The sequence below is a fragment of the Hippopotamus amphibius genome, chromosome X (genome assembly GCF_030028045.1).
Source record: "Hippopotamus amphibius kiboko isolate mHipAmp2 chromosome X, mHipAmp2.hap2, whole genome shotgun sequence".
NCBI classification, from domain to species: domain Eukaryota; kingdom Metazoa; phylum Chordata; class Mammalia; order Artiodactyla; family Hippopotamidae; genus Hippopotamus; species Hippopotamus amphibius.
Genome location: NC_080203.1, coordinates 53,695,681 through 53,711,702, shown reverse-complemented (window position 1 = coordinate 53,711,702; position 16,022 = coordinate 53,695,681). Strand labels below are relative to the sequence as shown.

Here is a 16,022-nt window from a genome sequence, read left to right as displayed (position 1 = left end):
TCACATATTTGACAAAGAATGAATTAGCAGAACAGAAAACATCTCTTAACATACAATAATACTTTTTGTAAAAGCCAATAAAAGGTGGGTAAAGGTCCTGGGCGGGGCGGCCGGATGGTCGCAGTGCGGCGGCAGCGGCGGCAGGAGCGCAGCAGCCGGCCTCTCCCCGCGCAGCCCGCCCGCCTGCCGGCCCGCCGCCGCCTGGCGCGATGGCGGGGAGCGGCGCGATGGCGGGGAGCAGCTCGCTGGAGGCGGTGCGGAGGAAGATGCGGTGCGGGGGAAGATCCGGAGCCTGCAGGAGCAGGCGGACGCCGCGGAGGAGCGCGCGGACAGCCTGCAGCGCGCGGGCAGCCTGCAGCGCGCGGGCAGCCTGCAGCGCGAGCTGGACTACGAGAGGAAGCTGAGGTAGACCGCTGAAGCCGATGTAGCTTCTCTGAACAGACGCATCCAGCTGGTTGAGGAATAGTTGGATCGCGCCCAGGAGCGTCTTTCAACAGCTCTGCAGAAGCTGGAGGAGGCCGAGAAGGCAGCAGATGAGAGTGAGAGAGGCATGAAAGTCATTGAAAGCCGAGCCCGAAAGGATGAGGAGAAAATGGAAATTCAGGAGATCCAGCTGAAAGAGACCAAGCACATCGCTGAGGATGACGACCGCAAGTATGAAGAGGTGGCCCGTAAGCTGGTCATCATTGAGAGTGACCTGGAGCGTGCAGAGGAGCGGGCTGAGCTCTCAGAAGGCCAAGTTCGACAGCTGGAAGAACAATTAAGGATAATGGATCAGACCTTGAAAGCATTAATGGCTGCAGAGGATAAGTACTCGCAGAAGGAAGACAAATATGAGGAAGAGATCAAGGTCCTCTCTGACAAGCTGAAGGAGGCTGAGACTCGGGCCGAGTTTGCGGAGAGGTCAGTAACTAAATCGGAGAAAAGCATTGATGACTTGAAGAGAAAGTGGCTCATGCCAAAGAAGAAAACCTTAGTATGCACCAGATGCTGGATCAGACTTTACTGGAGTTAAACAACATGTGAAAACCTCCTTAGCTGCGACCACATTCTTTCATGTTGTTTTTGTTTTTTGTTTTGTTTTGTGTTTAAACACCATGCTTACCATGAAACCCCTTAAATGCATTTTTATTTACTTTTACCACTGTCACAGAAACATCCACGAAATACCAGCTAGATCGGGGGTGGGGAAGACACACACACACACAGGCAAGCCCGTGTCAAGGCAACAATGATTTAAATGTGCCATTTCCCAAATTGACGTTGCCACACTTCGTAGAGAGTCTAGCAACACAGTATGCTTAGTCAGTCCAGGAATCCTCGCTGAAGCAGAAAGACTTACACTCAAAGTGCCAATAATACATGAACAGGAAGATTAATGTTGGAAACACAATCAGGTGTGTGGATTGGTGCTACTTTAAACAAAAAGTCCCACTGTGGTCTTTCATTCAATATTGTACAATTTAGAATTCTGTCCAACACTAATTTATTTTGTCTTGAGTTTTACGATGAGGTGAGACTGTGGATCCTGTCTGCCAGAATGCACTAAAGCCAAGGGTTTGTAAGACACCATGCTCTTCTCAGGCTTCTGTTTTCTTCTGATTGGCACATTTGCAGTTCGTTACAACTCGTGGGATAGCATGCAATGTGGACTTCCACCATGTTCAAATGAAAGATTTAGGCACCATGTACAATGGTGAAGAAAAAACATTGTCTTAAGAGTTATAACTGTATGGAAACCTTGTATAATGATATGGAATAAATGCACGTTGTAGAACATTTTCTAAAAAAAAAAAAAGTGGGTAAAAATTTGGATAGACACTTCACCAAATAAAGTATATAGATAGAAAGTTACCACATGAGAGATGTGCAACACAATTACTCATTAGGAAAGCACAAATTAAGTCACAAGGAGATACCATTACAAACCCATTAGAATGTCTACAATAAAAAAAACAAAACAATCAACAGCAAGGAAAAAAATCTGAATACCAAATTGTAAAGACATGGAGCAACAGGAACTCTCTCACTTTCCTGATGGGAATGACAAGAGTGATATAGTCAGTTTGAAAAGCAGTTTGGCAGTTTTTATAGTTACATATGCACCTACCATATGACTTCACAATCTCCCTCCTAGATATTTGCCCAAGAGAAATAAAATTTTATGTCCATACATAAAAATCTGTATGTATTTGTAGCAGCTTTAGTCCCATTCAACCAAAAGTGGAAACACCTGAAATCGTCTCAACTGGTGAATGTATAAACAAACAGTGATAATTCCATATGATGGAAAGATACTTGATAAAAAAGGAAAGAATTGCTTATACACACAACAGCACTCATAACTCTCAAAAGCCTTATACTAAGTGAAAGAGTCTGACTCAGAAGGTTACATACTCTACAATACACTTTATATACCATTTTTGTAAAAGGCAAAACTCTAAGGATAGAGGGGCTTCCCTGGTGGCACGGTGGTTAAGAATCCATCTGCCAATGCAGGGGACACGGGTATGAGCCCTGGTTTGGGAAGATCCCACATGCCACAGAGCAAATAAGCCCGTGCACCAAAACTACTGAGCCTGTGCTCTAGAGCCCATGAGCCACAACTATTGAGCCCACGTGCCACAACTACTGAAGCCCACGTGCCTGGAGCCCGTACTCTGCAACAAGAGAAGCCACAGCAATGAGAAGCCCACGCACCGCAAGGAAGAGTAGCTCCCAACTCCCTGCAACTAGAGAAAGCCCACCCAGCAACGAAGACCAAATGGCAGCCAATAAATAAATAAATAAATAAATAAAATTTATAATAAAAAACTATAAGGACAGAAAGTTATTAGTGATTGTCAGAGGCTGAGGTGTTGGGAAAGATTGACTAGAAAAGTATAAGATGGAATTGCTCACCTTGATGAAACTTCTGTATCTTGGCTTTGGCTGTCGTGTGCATTTTTCAAGTTCGTAGAACTGCATACTAAAAAGGATGAATTTTACTCAATATAAATTATGCCTCAAAAAATAAGACTTCAAAAAATAATGCAATATTACAAAAAAACAAACCAAAATCCAAAATGTGGCATTCAATCAGTACAATTCATTCATATCTCAAACACTGTTAAGGCACCTTCAGTAGGAAAGATTATCTTCTTTCACTCAGCATATAAAAACATTTTCACCTTCTGCCTTTATTCTATTTTCCTAGTTAGAATAGAAATAAAATTTTAAGAGCAGTTTCAGTTTGTTTAAATATAAAAATGCTTTCTTCTCAAATACAAATCAAATACCGTGGATACCTGTAGAATTGAAGAGACAGCTATATGTTTAAGAATTTTGTTGGCAAATCATAGGTAACTTGTTAAAAGTGTATATGGAAATTCTGCGTAAGCAATTTGATTTATAAAAACAAAGCAAGATAAACTTGCAGTCCCTTTCCTCTGCAGTTTGAAATAATTTGTTATTGTTTAGGTAAACACACCTTTGCCCTCATAGGATATTTCTGTTTGGTCTCTATGGGCTACAGATTGCACATTTCATTCTCTCAGAAAACCATGACTTGTTTTAAGAACAGTCAATAAGAACTCTCATTTAATTTCATTTCTGCCATGCCAATCTCACCACTTTCTTTCTCTTTCAATGTAATTAAAAGGAGATTTCTCTTGATGCAGTTCAAAATAACACAGTAACAAATAATATAATTTTAATATATGAAAACTGAAACCCCATGAACAAAGGTATAATTCATAAGCATTTTTGCAAAGTCCCAGGAGATGAGTTATCTGTATGCCATACAATTTCCAAATGATTTCCTTGAAAGAAATTCAAATCAACAGATAATTTCTGAGAATTAAATTTATATATATATATATGCATACATATATATATGCACGCATATATATATACACACATACATATATATATATCTCCTTTCACTAGAAGTTTTGAGAAATAAAGATAATTGGAATATTTTCCTAATCCAATAGGGGCTATTTTAACAGACAACAAACCTAACACAATGATTATGACAAAATGTTTATTTTGTTTCACAGCCTTCACATATTTTCTATTAACTCCCAATACTTTCCCTTCATCACACTTATTATAGCCATGCTAAATTTCTTTACAAATATGTTGTGCTCTTTTCACCTTACAGCCTTCATATAAATGGTTCTCTACTCCCCATGCCCACCAGCCCCATTTTGCTAAATCCTACTGAACTTTTACTCCAACTCACTCTGCTAACATGTGACTTCTTAAGGGAAAAATTTTATTGCCAAAGTAGGTTAGCTCCCTTGCTATACACTTTTATAGTTAACCCTTCCCTTTCTTTTAAACATCATCACATTTGTAATGATTTGTTAAATGACTATATTTCCCACTTGAGTTTTTACTTTATGAGGAGTATCTCTAGTGTTTATAGCAGAACTCTAACATAGTAATATTGATAAATGTTTGTTGAATAAAAGAATAAATGAATGAGTACACAAAAAGGAACATTCTAGTAAGTGCTGTGAAGAGAATATGTCAGGTAAGGAACTGAAAATGTATGAGATGTAAGAAGAAGTTTATGAACAAATGCAAAAAGCAATAAATATAGGAGAAGTTCGGAAAGCAGCCATCAGAAAAGATTGCCTAGAGATGAGGGTTTAAGTAGAAAAATAGTGACACCTAAGGGTGAAATTTAGATTAGAGGCAGAGTCTGCATCACCTTGAATGCTGTGATAAACCATAAAAAGTTGTCATTTAGTTTGAAAAGAGATGGGAGGCCACATCATGAGGTAGGGAGTGACAAGATCAAGGTTGCAAATTAGGACAAAAATATAGGATCAGTTCGATCTGGGGAAATGTCAAAGCTGTTATACTGGTATTGTGTCATTCACTCTTCATAACTCAGATTATACTCAGGTTATAGAAGTTAGGGACAGGCCATGGCATTAGTCACTAATTGATGATTCTGCTACTGCTATTAATTTTAGCTAACATTCACTGAGCACTTACTTAGAGACCCAGCACTATTTTATGAGCTGTATGTGTATTACAAAAATAAATCTTTAAAACAATCTTTTGAGGTGTGATCTATTATTACCCTCATATTTCAGATGAGGAAAATGAGTCTCTGAGAGGTTATTTACCTTGCCCAAGGTATGCAGGAGATGTGAGGGTATATTGAAATGCCTTGCTTTTTTAGGGGGGAGGAGTCACATGATTCGATAAAGACTAATGTTATCTGATAGACACAGGGTAAGCAAGCTTTATCCTGGGAATAGGTCGTTACTGCCATTCCATGCTTGCAGAATGATTGACACTTTCTGATTTACCTAATGTCCCAATAGGATGTTCTAGAATGCATAAACTATTGCTATTGAGGGCTTATTCATTGTTTCCTTTTTCCTTGGCTACTTGCCATATATAATGAGAAGTACCAAGCACAGTTCGTACTTTTTTCTTATAGTCCACAATAACTGCCATGTGTCTAAGAAAGGCACAATCCTGACTGAATACCAATAATTAAGTACATCTTCATTTACAGTGAGTTATGTTTCATAACCAAGGCCTTATATTCACTTGCAGATAGGATAACTTTTAGATCAGTGTTCCTGAAGTGCACTGGAGGATATTAATGGGTCTCTGCTGCATCTTTGTACTAATTGGTTTAACAAACACTGGGTTAAATAAACATGAATCATATTTCTTCGCATGGTAACTTCTCAGAAACTTTTAATATGCAAATATGTATGTATATTTGTATTTACGTATGTATATGTATATGCACAAGTGAATGAAATGCTGGTGTTTAGAGAGACTACAAAAGTCTGTGGAATTTGGCTTTTTAGATCATTGGTGATCTTTGAAAAAACACTTTCAAGGGATAAGTGAACATATAAACAAAACTGTAGTAGATTGAGAAGTAAGTAGATGCAGTAGTATAGCATGGTTTGGAGAAAAACTTGGAAGCAGAAACAATGATATTTTATTGCTGCTGTTGTTTTTCACATTATTGTAACACTTAAGAGATATTATATTTGAAGATCAAGAAGAAGGTACTACTTGAGGAGATACTAAAAATACAATGGGTGAGTGGGCAGGCAGGCAGATAATTGGTGGATAAAAATTAGGAGATAATAATAGGAACGTGGTCAAGAGTACTCAAGAAAGAGTGGGGTTGTAGTTTCTAAAAGGACAATAAAAGCTAACATTTATTCACCACTTATCATAGGTTAAATATTGTACTAAGAGTTAGATATTATTTCAGGTCTTTACATATTATCTCATTTTACTTTCATGGCATCCTTATGAGGTAGTGTGTCAGCTGACTCTTTGTCAAGCAGTCACAATGATGGAGTTAGGAGTACAAAAGTTTTATTGGGGATAAGTCCTGTAAAATATGAAAGGAGGAAAGGGAGGACTGGGCAGGGAAAGCTTTCAGAGTGTAATGTCAATTGTAATATTGATATACCTATGTAAGGAACTGAAGAGGGGGGAGGAAGCAGGTAAAGGAGAATACAGATAAAGTGTAGATCTGACAAGGTCTTGGTTGACCCAATGAGGCACTCCAGATCAAAGACTGACTATTGGAGGAGTCTCATGTTGATTAGAAATGGCCAGTCCCTAGTACCTTTACATACTTGGTCAATTGGCTATAGGGTGCTCACTAAGAATGTGGCCTCATCTGAAAATTGGAGGCAGATTCTGAAGGCATTAGTAGGTGGAGGCTGTCAGTAAAATGTACTGTTTTAATTGAACAGCGATTTTTTTTCTTGAAGGGATATCTAAGCTACACCTTTCCATGACTGCTACAGCTGCTCACTTCTATAGTTGCTACAGCTAAGTACAATTATTACCTTTTTTTTTCCATATCAGGAGATTGAAGCTTAGACCTGTTTACAAATTGCCTAAGATTACACAGCAGGTACGTGTCATAGCTAGGACTCAGACTGAGAAGTCTAGATACTTGAAGCACTTTACCTCTAAGTCAGCAGAAAAGGCAAGAGAGAACACGTAAAGGTACAAAGATGCTGAGGACATAGAAAGGAAGTTAGAATATCTACATGTGAAAACATAGGTTTTCTTTTCGTCTCACGTATCAGACAAGCTGGCAACCCAGAAATGGCAATGGGTACTGACGGAAAACAAAAATCAAAACAAAACAAACAAAACAATAAAAGCCTGCTCTCTCTAACCAAAGAATCAGGAAAGGGGCTGCCTAGAAAGGCAGAAAACTTTAAGCAAATAATTTCTCTAGTTCAGCAGAACATCACAGAAGAACTGTGGCTCTACCCAACCACACCAGCAAAAGCCAAGTGGGGAGCTTTGACTTCCAAACTTGCCAGGCTGTAGTGAGGTGCTCCAACACACTGCCTAGGTGGTGTCAGACAAGGCTGGCTGCATACAGTATTGGGACTTTCATTTCACCAAGTAATAAAGATATTTTCTCCCCTCCATTGTATGAATGCAGACCAAATGGGGCTCCTGGATTTCTTCTTCCTCCCAGCAGTAACAAATATTCCTCTTCTCAAATGTCTACAAAGGTTTAGTGGTGAACCTGAATTTTTACTCTGAACTGGCAGTAATGAGGTAGTATCACCACTGTCACCCCCAAATGCCAGAGCAATGTCAGAAGACCAGCAAAAACAGGTTTTAATAAGATCCATAGTCTTATAACCTAATGTCTATTCTAAGTGTCTAGATTTCCATAGTAAATCACTCATCATTCCAATAACCAGGTAGATCTCAAACTGAATCAAAGAAACAATCAATAGATGCCAACAGCAGGAGGATAGAGATACTAGAATTATAAAAACTGTTAAAATATTAATAATAAAAATGCTTCAATGAGAAATTATGAACACACTTGAAATAAATTGAAAAAAATTATAAAGTCTTATTAAAGTAATAAATTATATAACGAGAAACTGAATGGAAACTTTAGAACTAAAAATACATATTTCCAAAATAATACATTTAGTGGATGGGCTTAAAGCAGAGGGAGAAGACAGAGGAAAGAATCAATAAAGTGGAAGGTGGAAACAATAAAAATTACCTAATATGAACAATAGAGAGAAAATTGCTGGAAAAAGTCCTCAGGGATTTGTGGAATTATAAAAAAGATCTAGCATTTTTGTTATCAGAGTCTCAAAAGTGAGTAGAAAGAAGTCAAGGCAATAAAATTACTTGAAGAAATAATAGCTGAATACTTCCCAAATGTGGCAAAAGACATAACCCTACAGATTCAAGAAGCTGAGTGAATTATAAATATGATAAGCCCAAGTAAATCTATACCAAAATCATTATAATCAATCATTTGAAAACTGAAGACAGATATACGTGTGTGTGGGTATATATATATATAAAGCAACAAGAGAGAAACAAAACCTTACATACAGGGGAAAAACAAATTTGAATAATTTGAATAAAAGTGAATCTCACATGTAATACTATGAGGACCAAAGGAAATGGCACCACAGTTTTCAGATCCTGAAAGAAAAGAACTGTCAATCTGGACTTCTAGATTCAGTGAAAATATCCTTCAGAAATGAAGAGGAAATAAAGGTGTTATAAAATGCAAGTTTCAGGAGAGGCCACATGAGGAGCAGTAATGAGGGACTCCTACAACTATCAGCCAGAGTAGTAATGGTGGACACTTAGTAGAGACCCAAAACTTCCACCAATTCCCAGTGGTAATGAGGAACCCTAGCCTCCTGGTTGTCAGTGAATGTGGAATAGAGGACTTGGAATCTCACACCAGATTGGTAGAAATGAGGTAATAGCTTCCACTTCCCCTTCTGAGTGATATAATAGAAGGCCAGCTACATCAAAAGATTTAAATAAGGTCCAGAGTCTCATAATCCCTTGAATGTTTGTTTTGATTGGAAACCATTTATCAGATACCATGGAGGCCAGGGGAAAGTGACATAATATTCAAATGCTGAAAGAAAATAAATGCCAACAAAAATTCTATATCCAGTGAAAATAACTCTCAAGAATGAAGGAGATGTCTAGATATTTTCAAATAAAAAGAGAACAAGAAAATTTGTCACCAGCAGACCTATCTTGAAGGAATGGTAAAGGAAATTCTCTAATCAGAAAGTAAAATAATAAGGAAACTTGGACCATTTGGAAGAAAGAAAAAACGTGGGAAAAAGAATATGGGCTAATGTAACACTTTCCTTCTCTTCTTACTTTTCTAAACCACCATGAAGTTTGAAGCAAACATTATATCACTATCCGATGTGGCTCTAAATGCGTAGAGATCATACATTTAAAACAATTATATTACAAATGGGAGAGATCACAAAGGTACATCAAGGGAGGTAAAGTTTCAACATTTTATTTAAACTGATAAAATGATGACATGTAGACTGTGATAAGTTATGAGTATATAATATAATATCTGGAACAACCACTAAGAAAACAATACTAAGGGGTACATCCAAAAACATAATAGATAAATCAAAATGAACTCTATAAAGCTCCAGGAATCCACAGGAAGGCAAGAAAATAAAACAGAGAAAGGAAAAATAGAACAAACATAAAACACAAAATAAAATAGCAAACTAAAGTTATGATGTATCAATAATTCCATTCAATGTAAAGAGTAAATGCACCAATTAAAAGATAGAAATTGATAAAGAGAATTTCAAAATGATTCAAATGCTCTTTATAAAATCTCATTAATTTTTTTAAAATTTTATTTTGTCTGCACTTGGTCTTCATTGCGATGCATGAGCTCTTCATTGTGGCGCTCGGGCTCTCTAGTTGTGGTGCATGGGCTCTACAATGTGCAGCCTCAGCAGTTGTGGTGTGTGGGCTTAGTTGCCCTGAGCAGGTGGATCTTAGTTCCCTGGACCAGGGATGGAACCCGTCCCTTGAATTGGAAGGTGGATTCTTAACCACTGGACCACCAGGGACATCCCAGAAACTCACTTTAAATATAATGATATAAACAGGTAAAAAATAAAAAGATGAGAAAATATATCATGCATATATTAATCCAAAAAATGCAGGAGTGGTTATATTAATATCAAATATAGTAGACTTGAAAACAAGCAGTATGTTCTCTGACAAAAATAGAAGAAAACTAGAAATCAATCAGAGAAAGCATGAAAATCTCCAGTCACATGGAAACAAAAATCACACTTTATATAACCCATGGGTCAAACAGAATGTCTGCAAGAAAATAAAAAATATATATATTTAGATCTAAAGCAAAAGAAATACGATATATAAAATTTTGTGATAAGCAATTAAAGTAGTGAGAGAGGGAGATTGACAGCACTAAATATATACATTAGAAAAGACAGAAAGTCTCAAATCAGTAATCTATGCTCCCACATCAAGCACCTACAATAGATAGGGGAGGGCAAAATAAGCAAAAAGTGTGCGTAAGAAAAGAAATACTAAACATAAAGAGCATAAATCAAGAAAATTGAATATAATAAAAATGCAGAAAATATATAAAATAATTTGTTATTTAAAAAAATCACAAAATTGACAAACCTCTAGCATGATTGGCAATCAACAAACAAGAGAATACAAATTACCAAAATAAGTTATAAACATGGGATATCACTACAGACACACTGAACATTAGAAAAATAAAAGGAAATACTATGAACAGGTCTAGACATATAAATTTGATAACAGATAAAATGGACCAATTTCTTGAAAGATACAAACTAACACAACTCATTCAATGTGCTATAGATAATTTGAATACCCCTAAAACTATTAAGAGAATTAAATTTATGATTTAAAAAAATCACACACGAAAAAGAGATCCCCAGGCATGGATGGTTTTACTGGAAACCTCTAAAAACCTTTAAAGGATTAACACCAATTTTACACAATCTCTTCCAGAAAATAGAAAAGAATAATTTTCAATTCATTTTATGAAGCTAGTAATTTCTTTTATACCAAAGCCAAAGACATTACAAAAAAGAAAAGTACAGTGCAACATCCCTTTTGAAAATGGATGAAAAAATCTTTACAAGGTATCAGCACATATAATTCAATAATATATAAAAATAATTATATAACATGACTTAATTGGGTTTATTTCAGGGATATGACTGGTTCAATATTTGAAAATTAATATAACCTACCATGATAATAGGCTAAAGAATAAAAATCACACAATCTTATCAATTGATACAGAGAAAACACTTGAAAATATTCAACACTCACTCACGGTAAAAATTCTCAGCAAAATAGGGATAGTTCAGAACTTCTTCAACTGGATAAAGAGAATCTACAAAATCTCAACAGCTAGCATCCTTCTTAATGTAGTGAAAGAATAAATAGTTTCCTCCCAAGATCAGGAATATGGCAATAGTATTCATTCTTACCACTCTTATTCACCATAGTGCATAAAGTTCTAGCCAGTGCAACAAGGCAAGAAAAGGAAATAAACGACATACGTATTGGAAAAGAAGAAATAAAGTGGTTCTTTTCTACAGATAACGATCGTCTGCAGAAAACATTACAAGGAATCTACCAAAAAAATACTCCTAGAACTAATAAGAGCGAGTTCATTCAGATGATAGGGTACAGGATTAACATACAAAATAGATTGTATTTGCATACACTATCAAGGAACATATAAACATGGAAGTTAAAAATACAGTACCATTTATAGTCACTAAAAAAAGGAAAAGGAAACTCTTAGGTGTAAATCTTACAAATATGTTTTTCTTTTTTTAATTTTATTTATTTATTTATTACTTTTTTGGGGGGTACACCAAGATGCACGCGACAACAAGGATGAGCCTTGAGAACGTGTTGAGTGAGAGACACAAAAAGACGCTATTATAGGATTCCACCTACATGAAATGTCCAGAATAGGCAAATCTATAGAGACATAAAGTAGATTAGTGGCTTTCAAGGGATAGGAGAAGGGGGGTAACTGCTAATGAGTATGGAGTTTCTTTTTGGGATAATGGAAAAAATTCTGGAATTAGTACTGGTGGTTGCACAACACAGTGATTATACTAAAATCCACTCATGTGTACACTTAAAAATGGTGAATTTTGTTATGTGAAGTACATCTCAATAAAAAATACTATCAAGAAAAAAGAAAAAAAAATCTTACAAATATGTACAGGACATAAAAAATCCAAAAATCACTGATGAAACAAATCAAAGAAGATTTAAATAAATGGAAAAACTGTGATCATGGGTTAAAAGCTGAACATAATAAAAATTCAATTCTTCCCAAATTGAGATACAAATTTAATGAGATTCATAACAAAATATTTTGCAGATATTGACAAGGTTATTCAAAATTTATATGGAAATTTAAAGCAACTAGAAGAGTTAAAATAATTTTGAAAAAGAATACAGTGGTTGGAATGCTTTTACTCTGATTTCCCTGTTATCTCATTTCAAGATTAATTATATAGCTAAGCAATGAAGAGTATGTGGTATTGGCAGAGGGATACACACATAAATCAATGGCACAGAAGACAGAGTCCAGAAACAGTCCATGTAGGCATGGCCAAATGGTTCTGACAGAGGTGCAAATGCAATGCAATGGAGCATAGATAGCCTTTTCAACAAATGGTGCTGGAGCAATTGGACATCCATAGGCAAAAAAAAAAAAAAAAGAACTTCAGCATAAATCTAACACTACGCAAAATTTAACTTGAAATGGGTCAAAGGTTTAATTTCTAAAATTATAAAACTTTAGAAATAAATATAGGAGAAAATTTGGGGGATCTATGGTTAAACAAAGTACTGTTAGACTTACCTCCATAAAGGGAAAGAATAAATAAGTTGAACTGCATTAAAATTAAACTACTGTTCCGTGAGGGACCCTATTAAGTGAGTGAAAAGGCAAGCTACAGACTAGGGGAAAATATTGGGAAATCACATATTCTACAAAGGACTTGTGCCTAGTATATATAAATAATTCTCAAAATTCAACAGTACAACAAAACAAAAACAAACAGTTCAACTAGAAAATATTCTAAAGACATGAAGAGATATTTCACTGAAGAGGATATAAAATGGCAAATAAACACGTGAAAAAAGATGTTTAACATTACTAATTATTAGGGAAATGCAAATAGTGCAATATCACTACACATGTATCAAAACAGCTAAATTAAAAAATCATGAAGGTACCAAATTCTGGATAAGATGCAGAGAAACTGGATCTCTCACATATTGCTGGTAGAAATGTAAATGATACAACTACTATAGAAAAAGATTTGGCAGTTTTTTGAGAAACTAAACATGTATCTACTACATGAACCAACACTTGCAGTCTATGTCATTTTTTCCAGAGAAATAAAGATTTACATTCACACAAAAATCTTTACAGAAGGTTCATAGCAGCTTTACTCATAATGGAAAAAAAAAAAAAAAAAAAACCTTGAAATAACCCAGATAGCCTCCAGCAGAAATCACTGGGGTCTTATTTTGGATGAGTTTATTAGATTCCTATCACCCTTAACGACAAAAGAGATAGTAAAGGAACACACAAAAGTAAGAAATGAGCAGAGAAAATAGGTGAGTTGATGCTAAATGTCTTAGTCAGTCCAGGCTTCTATAAGAAAAATAGCATAGACTGGGTGGCTTAAACAACAAACATTTATTTCTCACAGTTCTGGAGGCTGGGAAGTTCAAGATCTGAGTGCCAGCTGATTCAGTGCCTAATAAAGACCTTTTTCCTGGTTTGCAGAGGACCATTTTCTAACATATCTTCATGCGGTAGAGAGAGAAAGATCTCTGGTCTCTTGCTCTCTTATAAGGGCACTAATGTCATCATGGGGCGCCACTCTGATCATGTTATCTAAACCTAATTACCTCTCTTAAAGGTTCTACTTCCTGGGAATACGGGGATATGTGTATAAAAACAGATGATTGAACCTGATGTACCCCCCAAAAAAAATAAAATTAATAAAAAAAAAAAAGTTTCTACTTCCAAATACCATCTCAGTGAGGATTAAGATTTTGACATAAAATTTTTTTAATAAACTAATCGTGCTCCACAAGTTTGCCAGGAGCCTAACTTTTTTTGCAAACTCTTTGCTAAGTAACCCAAAACATCCAATTTAAGAAACTCTTACGTTTTGAAGAGAATAGACAAATCAACAAGTATAATTGTGCTGCAACAAAATACAAGTAACAGTAAAGCAGTAAACTGTAATGACATCAGAAAGTCAGTGATTCAATTACAGTTTCACCAGAGAATTTCACCACCAAAGCAGTAATTATCTTTGAGCACATAGTCTATGATAATTACAACTTGATTGAACAACGGCAGCTTCCATCTAAAAACCTTTTATAAACCTATTAGAGCAAGTTCATTTACAGAGGCTCGTGGTTAAATAATGAAAATACTCTTTAAACTTTTGACTGCTTTGTTGTTGTGGGTACACTGATTATAAAACATCAGATTCCTAGGACAGCAAATAAAGACCCCCATTTATAATGCCAAGAAATTTCTTTTGCTAACTCTTTTTATTTGCGCAAAGCAATAAATAACATGCTTTTTACCACAGTTCACTGAAAAGGAAATACAACATCAGTCAAATGTTTGCCTGCTATTCAGAGGATTGTAGGACTACTCACTGAAGTTCAGAGGAGGCTGGGAGCATTTTCCCTATGTCAGGTCACTTAGGGGAGCTTTCAGAACATCAACCAGAGTATAGTTGGGTAGACTTGTCAAAGCATATTGGCATCACATGTAAAGAAGGAACACTGTAGCATAGATATCAAAAATTATAACAACCATTTCATGGCAGATGGAAATAAGACATCACAGTTACTATTCCTTATTTCACAAAAGGGATCATTTGGGATGATACTGGCTCTATTAAAAGAGGTGATGTTTTTGGAAGTAAAACATCTGCAGGTCCATCCTTCAGAATTAAAAACATAAATTAAAAGACTAGCTGTATTGGTCCATTTTTTTGTTTGTTTTGTTTTGTTTTGTTTTTTGGTGTGGGGGTGAGGATTACAAATAACAGAAGTTAAGTAGACTTGGTCTTGCTTAATCAACATGGGTCTTGTTTAGAAAGACATTAGGGAGATCCCATATTTCAGGGATTAGTATACTGGTTTAGCTTGGTTTATGTGCCTCTCTCATGGTCAAGCCAAGTAGGGCATATTACTTAACAGTCATCCAAAGACTATTATTGTGAGATCTGCAAAAGTAAACTGCTGCTACTGGAAGAAAGAGAGATTAAGACATCAGAAACAAAAGATAGCTATTATACTAGCTTTGAAAATTATTTTAGGAAATCTGTTGAATTAAGGTTTACTATTTTTTCCTGTATGAATGATGTTTTCCCCTCATATAGTCACTTTCATCTTACAGTTTTACTTTTCTCACTTAGTCAATCTCATGTCTTGACAGATGATCTCCTATGGATTCTTTGTCATTTATTCCATATTTGTGAGTACCTGCAGTGATCCCAGTACTTGGATAGAGGGACCAGGCAATATATCATAGTGATTAGAACATGGGTTCATTAGGCTATAACATTATTCTTATTTCACATTCCAGTCCTACCTCCTCAGAGTACTTTTATCCAGATGAAATTCTCTTCTTTGAGAGAGGAGGGGGAAACCACATGATGACACAGATAATTTTAGAGATGCATGGTTCAAAAAAAATAGATGGTTTTCACACTTGGTGGCTTTTATTTCTCTTTAAAGTTGGAAGAGACACATAATGCTTATTAGTTGTTGATCTTCAGCAAATTAAATTACTTCATTGCATTGAGCCTCAGTTTCCTCAAATGTAAGGTGTGAATAAACTAACATGGCATTAAATAGGCATTTGCCCTATTGTGGCATTTACTATCATGATCACCACTTAGCATTATTAGGTCATTTCCCAAGATAGAGGACTGAAGGTAGGTGGCTAATGGAGAGTGTTAAGGTTGCAATCGCTGAGGACAGTGGGACTATGAATCAGTTATGAAGAAGTAAAATGATAATAATAGCAAGACTCCAGATAAGCTTGAAAAAAATATATGAACAATCTCACAAACACATACATATGAGTAGGTTATGTCCCAATC

General features: G+C 35.9%; 1 pseudogene; it reads left to right on the top strand.

Moving 5' to 3' along the window:
• Positions 1 to 224: 224 nt before the first annotated feature.
• Positions 225 to 1,792, top strand: LOC130841752 (tropomyosin alpha-3 chain-like; annotated as a pseudogene).
• The last annotated feature ends 14,230 nt before the right edge of the window (positions 1,793 to 16,022 follow it).